This window comes from Macrotis lagotis, chromosome 8 (assembly GCF_037893015.1).
Source record: "Macrotis lagotis isolate mMagLag1 chromosome 8, bilby.v1.9.chrom.fasta, whole genome shotgun sequence".
Taxonomy (NCBI): Eukaryota; Metazoa; Chordata; class Mammalia; order Peramelemorphia; family Peramelidae; genus Macrotis; species Macrotis lagotis.
The window spans coordinates 104,861,738-104,876,320 of record NC_133665.1 but is presented as its reverse complement, the minus strand read 5'-3'; the positions used below and the strand labels follow the sequence as shown (position 1 = coordinate 104,876,320).

Sequence of the window (14,583 nt, the reverse complement as noted above, 5' to 3'; positions counted from 1 at the left end):
GAAACAAGTGAAAGGGGAGAAAAGAAAAGAGGCAGTAAGAGAGAACAGGAAGTAAAAGAAGATAAATCTTAAACAGAAAAAAATCAGAGAGTAGATTGTGAAGAGGAGATTAAAAGAAAAGAAGGATATTAACCATTGGTTGGGCTCTGAGTGAAGGGGGAAAAAATGTCAGGGAAGCAGAAGCATCATACTTGGAGCCCTAATGCTGAACACACCCTTCTAATTCACCCTGTTCCACACCTAACAGATGGATTGTCATGTATGAAGAGCAATATGGAAACCAGTTGAGCTGGAGCGAAGCTTCTGAGGATGGTACTATATACTATGACCTGAAAACATGGTTGCCACTAGGTTTTAAATGTCAAAGATCAGGGATGGAGAACAGTTTGTTTTAAAAGGGACATAATTTCAAATGATGATTTTTTTTAATTTATATTTTATTTTTGTACAAATGATTTTTTATACATTATTAAAATATTCTTGTTTAAGAGTAAACATAATATCCCCTCCACCCCAAAAATATAGACCCTCATGAGCAATAAAGGAAAGAGTAAAAAATTAAAATAACAAAAATAATAGGGGTAGCTAAGTGGCACAGTGGACGGAGCACTGGCCCTGCTGCCAGGAGCACCTGAGCCACCTAACCCCATCTGCCCCACAAACCCTCCCCAAAATAATAATAATAATGATGATGATGATGATGATGATGATGATAAATGTGCTTCAGTCTGTGTTACACCACCACCAGCTCTGTGGATCACATTCTTTAGGATAAGTCCATCACAAAAGCTGCTTCCATAATTTTCCACCATTGCCATTGCTGATCACAACTCCATCCATTCGTACTTCTCCACTACCATACACTATGTTTTCTCTCTCCTTTCACTCTGTCCCTCTTCTTAAATGTGCTGTAGGGTAGCCGAGTGGCACAGCAGACTGATCACCGGCCCTGGGGCCAAGAGGCCCCGAGCCCACATACCACTCCTAAGGCCTAGCAACCACCCGGCCCTGTGGTCCCAGAGAGGCCACCTAATCCCAGCCTTTTGCAAGAAGTAAAAAAAGAAAATGTGTTATATCTGACCACTCTCCCCCATGGTCCACCCTCTCCTCCATCACTCACATCCCCCCCATCCCCATGTGCCCCTTCTCTCCTTCTTACTCTAGATGTCTATACCCCATTGAGTAAATATGCTGTTTCTTCTCTGAGCCACCTCTGATGAGAACGAAGGTTCCCTCATTCCCCTTTGCCTTCCCCCCCTTCCATATCATTGCAATAGCTCGTTGTAGTAAAAAAAAAAAAAATCTTATTATATGAAATATCTTGGCCTATTCCATCTCTCCTTTCTCTTACTCCTATTTTACATTTTCCTTTTAGCCATTGACTCCATTTTTACACTATATTATATCTTCAAATTCAGGTCTCTTCTGTGCTTCATCTATAAAAGCTCCTATCTGCTCTATTATTAAATGAGGAGTTTCTTATGAATGTTATCAGTATCATTTTTTCTATGCTGGAATACATGTAGTTGATCATCATTAAGTCCCTCATATTTTACCCTTCTCCACTTTCTATGCTTCACCTGAGCCCTGTATTTGAAGATCAAACTTTCTGTTCAGCTCTGGCCATTTTAACAGGAACATTTGAAATTCCCATGGTTCATTGAAAATCCGTCCTTTTCCCTGGAAGAGGACTTCAGTTTTGCTGGGTAGTTGATTCTTGGTTGCGTTCTGCGTTCTTTTGTCTTCTGGAATATTATATTCCAAACCCTAGGAGCCTTCAAAAGATATTTTATTTTTAGATTTTTTTTTCAAAGCAATGGGGTTAAGTGGCTTGCCCAAGGCCAAACAGCTAGGTAATTATTAAGTGTCTGAGGCTGAATTTGAACTCGGATACTCCTGACTCCAGGGCTGGTACTTTATCCACTGTGCCACCTAGCAGCCTCAGAAGATAATTGTGAATGGAGAGAGAAATGAAGATAGAGAGGCAGAAAGCAAAGATGGAAAATGGAAGAGGGGCATAGATTTCTTTTTGTTTGCTTTTGCAAGGCAGTGGGGTTAAGTGACTTACCCAAGATCATGCAGCTGGGTAATAAAGTGTCTGAATCTGGATTTGAACTCAAATCCTCCTGACTCCAGGACTGGTGCTCTATCCATTTTGCCACCTAGCTGTCCTGGGGCATAGATTTCAATATCAGGTCTAGCTCTGCAGATGATTTATCACAATTTTTTTTTTTTTTTTTGTGGAGCAAGAAGAAGGCTTCAACTTCTAAATGAATCTCAGCTTCCTTTTTTGGGTATTAGTCTCTGGTTTTAGAACTCTTTACGAATCACCTCTCTCATTTTGACCAGATCTGGCTGCTTTTAGTCCAGGCTGCAGCCCTCCTAGAGTTCTGACAGATGAAACCAGAGAACCGGAACACAGTGACTGAGTATATAAATGAGATGGTCTTTGATATGGTCTTTGAGGACCAGTCTCTGTTGATCTCTGGTGCTACCATCTGTTAATTGCACATAAAACACATAGCAGAAGAACACATATTTGCCACATCAGAGACTGGTCAAAGTATCACCTATTAACAACCATCTGGATTCCATCTGGATGAAGGACTAGATTATCTGCCAAATTTAGATGTACCTGTAAAAGTGAAAGAAAACCCAGCTCAAGACACCTCAGGACCCCAAGTGCAAGTGTAATACTAATAAATGGTGCATTTCCCATGGAGATGGATATTTGCTCTGCTATGACATAGTAATTCCTAAGTGATCCTTTGGTCCCTGTTACAGAGATATGTTGAAGATGATTAACCACAGATTTGGAAGGAACTTCTCCCATTAGTAGACCAGAAGAACCATAGAAAGTCTTGTCTTTTGAGTTGTCATTTTGGGACTATGCTGTCTCTTTTGGATTTCCAATGGAGGTCAGTTGGGGATTTTTCTCTCTTTTTTCTTCCAAATTGCAGTGCCAGCTATGAATGTATGATAATGAGAACCTCCTCTTACCTAGGCATGCTTGAGACTGTACCTTAAGTTCTGGCTGCCTCTTATTTATTTGAGCACCTATTACTGAATTGTCACAAGAAAGAAATGGAAATTTTCAGCCTTGACTGCTATTTGAGTTCCAGAGTTTGGGGATTTCTGAGTCAGTGCTTATTGCCCAGTGGAAGGTGCTTCCACAACTCCACTGCTTCTTGAAGAAAATGACCATCTTCAGAATCCTGAATAGAAGGAACTGATGAACTGCTTGACTGGCTAGAAGATCTGGATTTGGGGAGTCTTTTGAACTGTATGATCTTAAGCAAATGTCAAATGACTGTTAAACAGCCTACGAAAGTTGTTATTTCTTCTGGAACTGAGTAATAGGTGTGTGACAGTTCAATTTAAAGTTATGCATTGTTGGTTTTCTGAGTTTTTTTTATTAGTGGATGAATAAATAATGTTGATGAAATAATAGTGGATGGAAAAATAAAAAGCTGTTTTATACCTGATATTTAGTTTGTGAATTTAATACCTTTTCTAAAGAGGACCCTGTTAATCTTGTTTCCAGAGACCCTAAGAGGCATAAATAAGTCAGAGGGTGGGAAAAAATCTTGACTCCTCTTTGGGTTCTGGCCACTCTTAGGATGAATCTGGGTCCCATATGAATCCAGTACAGAGCCTTCCATTTTGGGGAGGATGCCCTTCAGACCACAGGTCACAAAAGAAAGCTAAAAAGATAGGTCAAGAGAAAACTGTTCTCCTACAACTGACTGAATTTGGAGTTGGCAAATGGAGGTTAGAATCAGAGCAACCAAAGAGCTTGAAGACCTATTGTTCAGCACAATCTCCTATAGGAGAAGAAAAGTGGCCAGATTTGTGGTTGCTTTAATTAGAGGCATATTAAAGAAGACTCAGAACAAGGCAGTACTACAGGAAAAGTAATTTATGAACACTCCCCAATTCAGTGTGGGCCTGGGGCCACAGCAACCAACCTAGCTCTAGATTTCAAGCAGCAAAAGACATAAATTAGTGGTGTATTCTGATCCATCGTTCTTTGGGACCTAGATTTCTACTATGACTTTCTTAAATGGATAGACTGGTGTCCTATACATCCTGTGCCTCCTAGCGGCCAAAAATAAGATTCTCGTTGTGCCTATCTACCAGGGTTTTGCCTACAGTGTACACTCCTGGAGGATAGATAGGATTGCCTTTACCTCTAGTTGTATTCCCAGTGCTTAGCACGATGCCTGAAAGAAACATAGGCACTCAGTAAATGCTTATTGATTAACATGAAAATAGCTAATATTTACAAAATACTTTAAGATTTGCAAGGCACTGCACATGTTACCTCATTTTATCTTCATGACAATCCTGTGAGGTAGGTGTGATTATTATATTCTTTTTACAGATGATGAAATAGAGAATGGAGAGAGGTAAACTAACTTGCCCAGTCAGCATCTGAGGCAAGATTTGAACTCAGTTTTTTCCCTACTCCAAATCCACTACTTTTACCTACTACACTACCTAGTTGCCCAGAGCAAGGTAAACATTTTATATACACATTGCTCCTGATATCCTCACTTGCACCATTTTTCAGATGGTCATATGCTGATGATATCTTGAGAAGAGTAAGAATTTCATAAGGTGGAGTGGTCACTTTTTCCTTCTTTTAGCATATTGTAGCTTATTGCCATATCAAAGCATTAAGCCAGTATTTAAAAAAATAATGAACATTATTCTATCACATATATTGGCATTTTAGTCAGAGCAAAAAGGTTATTTGAATGAACCATTATTAAATAAAATAAAAAATTATTTATAGTTTCATATTATATTTTTAACGCCTACTTTTGTCTTTATAATGTAAATACTGTGTTAGTATAGTAGAATATGTATATAATTTATAAAGTTACATATAGATATTGTAGACAAAACATTCTGAAATTTGATTTTAGAAGAAGCTAGTATATTGGTTAAAAATTTCCAATTACACCACATCTAATGATCATAACTTGCTTGTGGATCTTTGTGTTTTAATATGATACACTAAATTTATAAAAAAAATCTTAATCATTCATTTAAGATTATTCTTTACCATTGGGCTGTGAATTAAAGCCTGGTATTTTCAGAAAAAAATTTTTGCTGAAAATTTTTTACTTTTGGGGTGTGTAGTCAGAAAGATTTGGAGGCCAGTGGACTAGATTACTTAAAGTCTCCTCTAACTCCAAATCCTGTTGTCACATTTTATAAGGTTAAAATGTGAGTTTTTATTTTAGGACATATTAGGTTTTATTTCTTAGAATGTGTATAAATTTTCATATTTTGTTTCAAAAATACATATAGAAATCTAGACAACTTTTTAATATAAAATCTTGTAGTACAAAAAAAATGCTAAAGTAATATGACACTTTGTTACTTCTCTAACCCCGATTTTTATCTATTTTACATTGTTGTCATTGTTCAACTTAAGAGTCCTGTACTACTTTGTATCATTTTATATGTATAAACTTTCATATTCTCTGGATTCTTCCCATGGTTTTTTTTTTTAAAGGTTTTTTTTGCAAGGCAGTGGGGGTTAAGTGGCTTGCCCAAGGCCACACAGCTAGGTAATTATTAAGTGTGTGAGGCCAAACAGTTCCAGTGCTGGTGCTCTATCCACTGTGCTACCTAGCCGCCCCCACGTGTATCTTTTCTTATAGTTCCTTTACACGTATGGACTATGATTTGTTTAGCCATTCCCCAATTTGATATTTGTCTCTAATCCTTTGCTATTACAAATAAGTACTGCCCATAAATGTTTTGGGATATCTACTTAATGAAATTTCTAGATTGAAGTGTATGGACTTTTCTAGGTCAGAATTTCAAGTTATCTTCAGATATGATTTCATTTATAAACTTTTTAGAGGTAGAAAAGGATCTTTCTATATATTATGAAAAGTGTCTTCCCATTATGGGCCTTATAGTCCTCTCATAAGGGATCATTAACTTTTTTCTCAAGCCACATTGTTATAAATGATTATACCCTTTTTTCCATTTAAAAAAAACTGTTTAGTCAGTTTGAGTGTCTATGTGCCAGGGATTGTGCTAAGTGCTGGGGAAATCTGAAAGATGGTGTCAGCTTTCCAGGAGTTCATGATCTAATGGGTGAGAATACATTGCAAATAGCTATGGACAAATGTGCTACACAGAGGACAAACTGGAAATAAACAACAGAGTTGTTAGGTGGTTGATTTATCTAGTACTGAGATGGGGCAGTTGAGGTTGCATAGTTTTACTGTTTCTTCCTATAACTCAATTAATTTCTTGAAGAATTCGAATGATATACACTTGGTGCATATATGGTTTAGTATTGGTATTAATAACTTCATTGTCTGTGGTACTTTTTTTTTATGTTTTTGCAAGACAATGGGGTTAAGTGGCTTGCCCAAGGCCACACATATAGGTAATTATTAAGTGTCTGAGACCGGATTTGAACCCAGGTACTCCTGACTCCAGGGCCAGTGCTTTATCCACTACACCACCTAGCCGCCCCCTGTGGTACATTTTTTTAGCACTCATTTTATTTTTTCAATTACATCTTATTTTCATTTACATTTTTTTCCAATTACATCTTATTTGTTTTTCAACATGTGCATATTTTTATGTTACATAATTTTCTTTCACCTTCCTTTATCATCCCCTTCCCCAGTAGCAAACAGTCTAATGAACATTGTACATGAACATTTGTGTTTAACATGTTTCCATATTAGCCATTTTCTTTATGAGTAATTGGGACTAAGGGAAAAGGAAAAAAAACTGGGATAGGAAGGAAAAACATGAGAAAATTTTAAAAAGTGAACATTTTGTTCATTCAGATCCTGTGTAGTTTGTTGGCTTTTTTATTGGGTTTTTATTTTTGCCATTTGGATGTGGTTAGTGTTGTCTATAACAAGTCTCCTAGGTTTGTCCTAGCTCTCTGAACTATTGAGAGGAACTACATCCGTCAGAGTGGATCAACTCAAAATGTTGTTGCTGATATGTACAATGTTCTCTTGGTTCTGCTCCCTTAACTCAGCGTCAGTTCCTGTAGTTTTTTCCAAGCTTTTCTGGAGTCCAATCAATGGTACCTTTTTAGCAAGATATGATTTCCTTCCTTATCTCTTTTAACTACATCTATTTTGCTTTTGGCTTTGTTTATGCTTCAGCCTTTTACCCTTACTCAAAAGTTTTTCTCTGCCTCATTTATTTCTTGTTCATAACATAGGATTCTGGTTTTTAATCCACTCTTCTATCTACTTCTGTTTTATGGGTATGTTCAATCCCATTCGTATTCACAGTTACGTTACTAATTGTGTATTTCCTTTCATCTTATTTTTCCCCATTTATATTTTTGTTTGAATTTGCATCCTGCCTCTCCTCACCAGTGTTTTGCTTCTGATTACCACCTCCCTCAGTCTGCCCTCCCTTTTCTCAGCCTCTCCCTTCCTTTTCTTTTTCTTTCCCTTCCTATTTCCCTATAGAATAAGAAAACTTTCTCTACCCCAACTGAGTGTGTATATTATTCGCTTTTTGAGCCAAATCCAATGAGAGTAAAATTCAAACAATATTCTCTCCCTCTCTCCTTTATTTCTACTGTAATAAGGTCTTTTACGCTTCTTCATGTGATGTAATTTATCTTATTCTTTTTCTTTTCTCCCAGTATAATGTTTTTTTCACCTCTTTTTGTATCATCACATCAAAGTCAACTTATAACACACCCTCTATGTATAATATTTCTAGCTGCCCTAATTGAGATACAGTTCTCAGAATTATTTCCCTGTGTAGCAATGTAAATAGTTTAGTCTTATTGAAAAACACTTTTTTGTTGTTTTTTGTTTTTTCCTCTTTCCCTCTTTATGCTTCTCTTGAGTCTTTTATTTGAGGATTGAATTTCCTGTTCTGCTCTGGTCTTTTTATTAAGAAAATTTGAAAGTTCCTAATTTCATTGAGTGTATGTCTATTCCCCTGAAAGATTAATTTAGTTTTGTTGGGTAGTTGATTCTTGGTTGTTAGCCAAGCTTATTTCCTGCCTGAATATCATATTCCAAGCCCTCCAGTCCTTTAATGTAGAAGCTGCTAAGTCCTGAATAATCCTAACTGTGACTACTTGATATTTGATTTTTTTCTTTCTGACTGCTTGCAGTGTTTTCTTCTTGACCTGATAATTTTGAAATTTGGCTACTCCTTAAGAGTTTTCATTTTGGGATCTCTTTCAGGAAGTGATTGTTGGATTCTTTCATTGACTATTTGGTTTTAGGATATTAGGGCAGTTTTCTTTGATAATTTCTTGAAAGATGCTGTCCAGACACATTTTTTTGGTCATGGCTTTCTGCACCACCTAGCCATCCTGATTTTTACTTTCTTAATATCCCCCAGCACTTAGTAAAGTGTCTTACACATAGTGATGCTTGTTGATTGATTCAAGTGGATAATTGAAGTAACTTCAATCACCATATTAACATAGTTATTAACACATCTGCTTGGGGGAAGAGGGGAATTTTGAGAATTATTTCTTAAGGTTAATTATCTGTAATATCTTGTCCCCATTACTACTAAATTGAAAATAGACAATTACTGCATTAAGCCTGAGCATATGATTCCCTTCATAACCTTTTCCCCACCTCTCAGATCTCCCTGCTTCCCCCACACTGAAACACCCATAGACATTCCTGGAAACCACCAGAGTGTTGACAGTTGGGTCACATTTTGCTTATACTTTTGTTTAAGGAAAGTCTCTTTTTAAAAAAATTTTCAATTAATAAACATTTCCTCCCCTTAGGTACATATTTTCAGGCTTTTCTTTTTGGGGTTTGTGTGTGTGTGTGTGTGTGTGTGTGTGTGTGTGTGTTGGGGGGTGTTAGGTGACTTACCCAAGATCATACAGTTAGTGTGTTTCAAGTATTTTGACTTGCCCAATGTCTCACACATAGTAAGTATCAAGTATCTAAGACCGGATTTGAACTCAGATCCCAGGGCAATGCTCTACAGACCTTTTCTCTATCCATTAGCTCTACTGATTTTTCTTCTTTTTCTTTAAAAAAATATTATTTGTTATATGAAATGGCTCTGTAGGGAGAATCAAGGTGAGGGATACTGATGAAAATTTTGGTGATGTTAAAAAAATCATCTAATTCATTTTTCCTTAAACTGTGACATGTCATCTGAAGGATAAATGATGAATCTTGGGCTTTTTGACAAGCAGTGATAATCATTAATAAAAGCAACAATAAACTTGACTTGTCTTTTCTATGCTACTAATTCATTTACTGTGTGGGCTTCAAATTTGGGAAACTTAGTTTGAAAATTCCCACAAATGAAGGATTCTTTTCCTACTTAAAAATCAGTGTTTTGTCCCCCCCCCCCCTTTTGGAAGGAGATGTATATGTTTTATATGGATGTTGTGTTTTCCAAACCTCATATTTTCCCAAGTTGAATGTACAATTTGCAGTCATTCAGCTTGCCTATTATAGCAGGATTTAAGTACATTCTAGTTATTTGTAATATAACTTGTAACTTAATGTAATGTAAAGTGTTGAATAGAGGAGGACAATTTATATTCAGAAGACCTATTCATAAGTAGTGGGAGGGGGAATAACAGAATAACCTTTTTTGTCACTTTGGGTGTTTCTAGAATATGTCTTTGTTCTTCAATATTATATTCTAAATATACAAAATTTATAAAGACTTATTTTAAAAAAAGATACTGGAAGAATGTGATCTACCCATGATAGAGCTGGAAGTGTTGGAACACAGACTGAAGCACGTTATTTTTTATTATTATCATCATCATCATCATTATTATTATTATTATTATTATTATTATTATTATTTTGGGGGGTTGCCAGGCAAATGGGGCTGGGTGGCTTGCCTGGGGCCACACAGCTGGGTGATTTTTGGGTGTCTGAGGCTGAATTTGGACCCAGGTACTCTTGGCCCCAGGGCTGGTGCTCTGTCCACTGCGCTGCCTGACTGCCACTACTACTACTACTACTATTTTTATTTTGGGTTGGTTTTGTTTTGTTTTGTTTTGTTTTTTTTGCAGGGCAATGGACTTGGGGTGGCTTGCCCAGGGTCACATAGCTGGGTGATTGTTGGGTGTCTGGGGCTAGATTTGGACTCGAGTGCTCCTGGCTCCAGCGCCAGTGCTCTGTCCACTGCACCACCTGGCTGTACTTATTATTATTACTATTACTTTTAATTTTAATTTTTTTCTCTTTCCTTTATTGCTCATGCAGGTCTATGTTTTTTGGGGGGAGGGGTATTATGTTTATTCTTAAACAAGAATATTTTAGCAATATATAAAAATATCATTTGTGCAAAAATAAGAATTAAATAAATAAATAGAGTATAGAAGAAGAAATTGACAAGAAAAATAATATGAAATAAAAATGATGGCTTAAAAAAAATAAAAAAGGATACTGGCTAAATGATCTTTGACAAGTCACCATCTCAGTGCTCTAGGCCACTTTTTAACTAAAAAGTGCCTACCTCAGTAGGGATTTGCTCATCTAGGAGTTCTGAAATTCCAGATTTAGTGCCTATTCTTATCCCTTAAAGGTCCTATGGTGTTGTGGAAGAAACCCTCGACTTCGAGTTAGGATACCTTAAGTCATGGTTTCATCTTTGTCATTTAATACATCTGTGACCTTAGGCAAATCACTTTGCTTCTATGGGCTTTCTATTGGGGAGGGTGCAATAGGGTCAGAGGACTCTGGACTGTGCTCTAACTAGGCAAATCTTGGAGATGAGCATATTTTTATTTAGGGGAATTTGGAGCAGGGAGGAAGCACCCTGGACCTCAGTTTGAAGAAAAAATAGTAAGATAGGGCATTCCTGGCATGAAAAGATGTCCTATGAATTCAGAGAGAGGAGAGTTGATAGCAAGATGAGGTTTCTGGTCTTTTAAGAAAATAATTGGGGTGGCTAGGTGGCGCAGTGGATAAAGCACCGGCTCTGGAGTCAGGAGTACCTGGGTTCAAATCTGATCTCAGACACCTGATAATTACCTAGCTCTGTGGCCTTGGGCAAGCCACTTTAACCCCATTGCCTTGCAAAAAAAAAAAAAAACTTAAAAAAATGGTGTTTGGGGTGGCTAGGTGGCACAGTGGATAAAGCACCTGCCCTGGAGTCAGGAGTACCTGGGTTCAAATCTGGTCTCAGACACTTAATAATTACCTAGCTGTGTGGCCTTGGGCAAGCCACTTAACCCCATTTGCCTTGCAAAAACCTTAAAAAAAAATGTCCTTGAGATTAGAAAAGGACCTAATTCTTTATCTCATAGAAATAGTTGTGTTTTATTGATGCTATAGTGTTTAGGCTCCTGTATTGGAGAGCTCTTTAACAAATGTTTGCATTTAGTGGCTTCTTGTTAGTATTTAAAAAAAAAAAAACAATTTTGTGCACATTTTTTTGCTAGCTTGTACATGCCATTGGAGATATTGCTGTTTAAAATAAACGTGTTTGTACTGGCCCTGCATTCTGCATACTACAAGGTACAAGGTTGATGCTAACTGTTTAGAAATGTCTTTTTTCTTTGGAGAATTCTGTTGGTAATAAAAACTGGGGCACTTGCAGAGGCAAGTGGTTAAATTTTTTCCCCCTCACTACCACTGTTTTCCTTTCATCTTTAAGATCAAGTGAAAATCATTTTTGGCAGAAAAAAATTTAGTTTAGGTAATTACCCTCTCTGTCCCTTGTCTTCTATCTTGTCTTCTCTGGTCTTGATTCACTGATTAGCAATATCTAGCTGTACAAAAATGAGCACTTGAAATAGCAGAAATAGAGGATCTAAATCAGTGAGTGGGCTCCATAATTCTTTGCTCACATACCCAATCAGTAAAAAAATTTTGAACATGTGCCACAATGCCATGTGTTACTGAAGTTATGTATATTATCATGCTTACCTCAAAATATAAATTAATAAAGGCTGAAATGATAGTTAAGCCCAGACAATAGGGTTTGTTGAAAATCATATGATCAGAACTATTTTTTTAATAAAATAAAATTTAAAATAAATAAAATAAAACTAGATTAAGAGAAAGAAGGGAGGAGAAGAATTTGGAGGTCATTTCAGCAGTTTAGGCAAAAGGTAGTGAAGGACTGAACTAGAGTGGAGGGCATTTTGAGAGAAGACAGATGGGAAACAAAAATAAGATTTGGCAACTGTTTGTGTATGTGAGTAGGGAATCAATAATGATGCCAAGATTGTGAACCTGAATGACTAAAAGGATATTAGCACCTTTAATAATAATGGAAAATTTTGAAACTGGGGTGGATTTAGAGGAAATGATAATTTTTTTAAATAAGAATTATTTTATCTTGTTTTGTATTTCTTATTTTCTACTATAGCTCCCCTAAGATTTTTCCAGAGAACCATCCTTTTTTACTTTTTAATATTTTATTTTTCTAACTACATGTAACAGTAGTTTTCAACAATCTTTTTTTTTTTTGCAAGGCTTTGAGTTTCACATTTTTCACCCCCTCCCTTCTATCCCCCTTCCCTCTGACATGAAGCAATGTAATAGAGGAAATACATGTATAACTATGCTAAATATAAATCCATATTAAATTCATGTTGTGAAAAAAGAATCAAATTGAAACATAGAATAGCATAATACATAAGACAACTTTTAAAAATTGTAGTTAGTAAGCTGTGATCTGCCTTTAAACTCCGTAGTTCCTTCTCTGGATGTGAATGATATTTTCTATCATAAGTCTTTTAGAATTGTTTTTGATTTTTATACTGCTGAAATGTACAAGACATCATAGTTGATTGTAATCCAATGTTGCTGTTCTTCTGGCTCTGCTCACTTCAGTCAGCATCAATTCACTCAAGTCTTTCCAGGCTATACCGAAGTCCTGTCCCTCAGGATTTCTAAAGCTCAGTAGTGTTCCATCACATTCATATACCACAGTTTAAGCATTCCTCAATTGATGGGTACCCCTCAATTTCCAATTCTTTGCCACTATTAAAAGAACTACTATAAGGATTTTTGCCCTTTTTATGATCGCTTTGGAATGGAGACCTAGGAATAGTATTACTGGATCAGAGGGTAAGCAATTTTATTGCCTTTTGGACACAATTCCAAATTGCTCTCCAGAAAGGTTGGATCAGTTCACAGCTCCATCAGCAATGCATTACTGTCCCAGTTTTCCCATATCCCCTCCAACATAGATTATTTTCCTTTTTAGTCATATTGGTTAATTGGTTAATTTTAGTTAATTGGTTAATGTGGTGGCATCTCAGAGCTGTTTTAATTTGCCTCTCTAATCAGAAATGATTTTGAGCATATTTCATATAACTATAGGTAGCTTTAATTTCTTCATCTGAGAATTGCCTTTTCATATCCTTTGGGGAATGACTTGTACTCTTATAAATTTGACTCAGTTTTACTCCTTCCTTTTTAAAAACATTATTTATTTTTTTCATATTACTCCAATAGTCTTGTTGTAAAAGTAAACATAACGCCCCCCTTAAAGATAAAGAAGCCTCAAGAAAAATAAAGTGAGAGGGAAAAAAAGTAGTGTGCTTCAGTCTATATTGAGATATCAGTTCTGTCTTCAGTATGGATCACATTCTTTATCTTAATTAAGTCCATCAGAGAAGTTGCTTCACTCTTTTTTCCCCACAGCTGCTTTTGCTAGCTGTATTTCCCTCCATCCTCTTCTTCCCCACCTCCATTTATTTTATTCTCATTCTCTCTCTCTCTCTCTCTCTCTTTCTCTCTCTCTCTCTCTTTCACCCTGTCCCTCTTCAAAGTGTGTTGTATCTGATTACCCTCTCCCATGTTATTCACTTTCTTCTATTACCCCCACACACACCCCTCCCCTTGTCCCCTTTCTACCATCCTTTCCTCTCCTTTTTTCCTCTAGGGTAAGATAGATTTCTATACACTATATGGTGTGATTTTTATTTCCTCTCTGAGCCACTTCTGATGAGAATGAAGTACTGCCTTTTAATCTTGCTTACATTGGTTTTATTTGTTCAGAAACTTTTCAATTTAATGTAATCAAAATTATTCATTTTGCATTTTATAATGTTCTCTCTCTCTTTGGTTATAAACTGTTTTCCATAGATCTGATAGGTATTATTTCTTGGAGAACCATCCTTTTTAATAAAGAATAAGAAAAAGGAAAGAAAAAAGGTCAACAAAACTAGCTATAATATGCTCTTATAGCCAATATTCTACACTTTAGTCCCCTGCCTCTCCAAAGAAGTTCAGGGGTAAGAAACTGTAGAACTTGGGGAGCTGGGCCAGTGCTTCTCCTATCTCTTTTGTGGGGGCAGAACTGGGTCATTATAATTTTAAAGGAGTTTGACAATTGACCAAGCTGCTTTGTAGGTAAAATCTAATTGAAAAACTATGTTTGCTACAAAAATAACAAACCTCCCAGCCAGCCCATATAACATAGTTATTTCTAATAATTCAATAAAATTAAAATTTTAGCATAACAAATATATTTTAATGCCTCCCACAATACTAGACTTTATAAGGCTTTTTTTTATGGTACTTGTGAATATGACCATAGTTTATTGGTTAATTCTTGTCTTAACAAGTGAGATATGATAATCATCAGACCATACCATTG

At 36.3% G+C, this 14,583-nt stretch overlaps 1 protein-coding gene across 1 annotated transcript in view; it reads left to right on the top strand.

Annotated features, from left to right (window-relative positions):
* QRICH1 (glutamine rich 1) overlaps nt 1-14,583 on the top strand; it is a 77,647-nt gene that overhangs the window by 16,452 nt on the left and 46,612 nt on the right. The gene's annotated exons all lie outside the window — the stretch shown is intronic.